General features: G+C 45.1%; 1 pseudogene across 1 annotated transcript; it reads right to left on the bottom strand.

Annotated features, from left to right (window-relative positions):
• Nucleotides 1-394: 394 nt before the first annotated feature.
• Nucleotides 395-1478, bottom strand: LOC309965808 (glutamate dehydrogenase 1, mitochondrial-like; annotated as a pseudogene). The gene has a single exon. The product of its transcript is annotated as a glutamate dehydrogenase 1, mitochondrial-like (transcript).
• Between the last annotated feature and the right edge of the window lie 1027 nt (nt 1479-2505).

Genomic DNA, 2505 nt, shown 5'->3' with positions numbered 1-2505 from the left:
GTGTCCAAGCACCTGATAGATCTGTCCCGAGCTGAAGTGGCAAGGGACTGACTGCTCTTGGACAAAAGGAGATTTCCCAGGGCTACAGCTGACTGTGCTGGGAAACAGCCTTGGAGCAAAGGCAGCACAGGCAGAGGGAAAAGACTTTATTTAAAGGCAAAATGCCCAAATGGCTCTCTGACATAGCTAATTTCTACTATCACTTATTAGCTTATATATGATCCCTTAACTTTTTTTCTTAAGGGGCTGATTTGGATTGACTTGTTGAAAATGGTGTCCGTTATCTATAAAGTCATGAGAGAGGGATTTCTGTGGTTACATGTAAACTTGTGATAGGTCTGCAGATGAAGAGGTGAGGAGGGTAGTGAAGCAGTCAGCCGCAGTCCCGTCCGGTCTATGTGAAGGTCACACCAGCTTCATTGTAACCTTGAAGACTTTCTCGATGGCGTTGACATAGGCAGCTGTTCTCGGGTCCAAGCCTAGGTTATACCTCACGGCTGTGCGCATGACTTGCCTGGCAGAGCGCTCCACGGTGTAAGCTAAGCCAGAGTGCACGACGTCTTTCTCAGAGACACCCGATATCCTGTCTTGGAACTCTGCTGTGGGTACAATGGGAACAGTTCCACCATGCTTTCCAAATTTCCTTTCCAAACTCTCTTGAACAGACATGAGCAAGTGGTAGTTAGAATCCCATTCATATTTGAAGGTCAAACGGCCATAGCTGACATGATTTAGATTCTTCAGCCACTCAAAGTAAGGTACTGTCACTCCTCCAGCATTCAAGTAGAGATCTGGAATAACCATGACGTTCCTCTCTAGGAAAATCTTACCAGCATCTGGAGTTGTCGGTCGTTGGCACCTTCAGCCATGATCTTGGCTTTGACTCAGGGTGTATTGGACTTGGTCAGCTGCTTCTCACTGGCAGCGAGGATCAATATGTCACAGTCTGCCTCCAAGATGCTCCCTTCATAGATCTTTGCTTTGGGGAAGCCCAGGATTGTTCCATGTTGCAATTTGAAGTCTTCCAGTTCCTTTGGGTCAATACCATCTGGATTCCATATGCTCCCATCAGATTCACCAACACCAACACAGTTAGCACCAAAATGATGTAACTATCTCATAGAGGGCAGGCCCACATTACCAAATCCCTGAACAACAAATGTTTTATCTCCAAATCCTGGTGTCATTCCTAAAATACTCATGTAAGAAGCTTCATTGATGAAGTTTTCAATCCCATGGAATGACCAGCAGCAAAGATCCGTCCGTGGATTCCACCCTGTCTGATGGGCTTACTGGTAACACAGGCATGGGCATTAATATCATAGTGCCCTATGGTGCTAGCATAGGTGTCAGCAATCCAGGACACCTCCCGCTCGCCCGTGCTCATGTCTGGGGCAGGTACATCAATGCCAGGACCAATAAAGCCCTCCTTTGCCAGCCAGCTCCATGGTGAACCTCCTTGTGATGTTTTCCGGTTTAAGGCAGAAAATAAGCAGAAGCAATTATTGCTTCACGTCACTGAAAAGTTTAAGGCACATCTGGGGTCAGGGCGCTATGGACTGAATTGTGTCCTTCCCAAAACTCATACAGTGAAGCCCTAATACCCAATGTGACTGTATTTGGAAATGGGACTGTTAGGAGGTACTTAGGGTTAAATAAGCTCATAAGGGTGGAGATCTAATCTGATAGGATTGGCGGCTTCTAGGAAGAGGAAGAGAGAGCACTCCACACACACACACACACACACACACACACACACACACACACACACACACATCGAGGAGAGGCCCTGTGAGGACACAGTGAGAAGGAGGCCATCTGCAAGCCAGGAGGAAAGCCTTACCAGAGCTCAACCATGCTGGTACTTGATCTTGGACTTTCAGCCTCAAGAACTGTGAGAAAAGAGATTTCTGTGGTTTAGGCCACCCAGTCTATAGTGTTTTGTTATAGCAGCCCAAGCTGACTAAGACAAGGTTTTTAAAATGCAGGAATATTTTTCTTCCCTCCTCATGCATCTGCTTTCTTCTCTACTGCTTTCTTTCTCAAGTGGGCTTATCCCCATCAAAACAGGCTGGGCATATTTATTCATTAATTCAGTGTTACCAAACCCCCCTTAGCCTACACACTGTTCTAAGTACTGGGAATACATGGCAGTGTATCAAACAGGAATGGTCCCTTTCCTCATAAGGCTTGCATTCTAGTGGGGAGAAACAGACATAAAAGAAACAAGTAACTTCTCTAAGAGTAAATCTTAGTCTCATCACGAAAAAGAAATGGTAATTATGGGATGTGATGCAGGTGTTAGCTAAGCTATGGTGGTAATCATTTTGCAATATGTGTGTATCAAATAAACACTGTGTGCACTTTAAACTTACACATTGTTATGAGTCCATTACATCTTTATAAAGTTGGGGAAGAAAAAAAATAAGTAACTGTGGATGTTCAGAATGCAAATTGTATGGAAACTAAAAACACAGGGAAAGGGACTGTGGGGGGGGCGTGGGT

Source organism: Leucopleurus acutus (assembly GCF_964270905.1).
Source record: "Leucopleurus acutus genome assembly, chromosome: 8".
NCBI lineage: Eukaryota > Metazoa > Chordata > Mammalia > Artiodactyla > Delphinidae > Leucopleurus > Leucopleurus acutus.
This window is presented reverse-complemented; position numbering and strand designations above follow the sequence as displayed.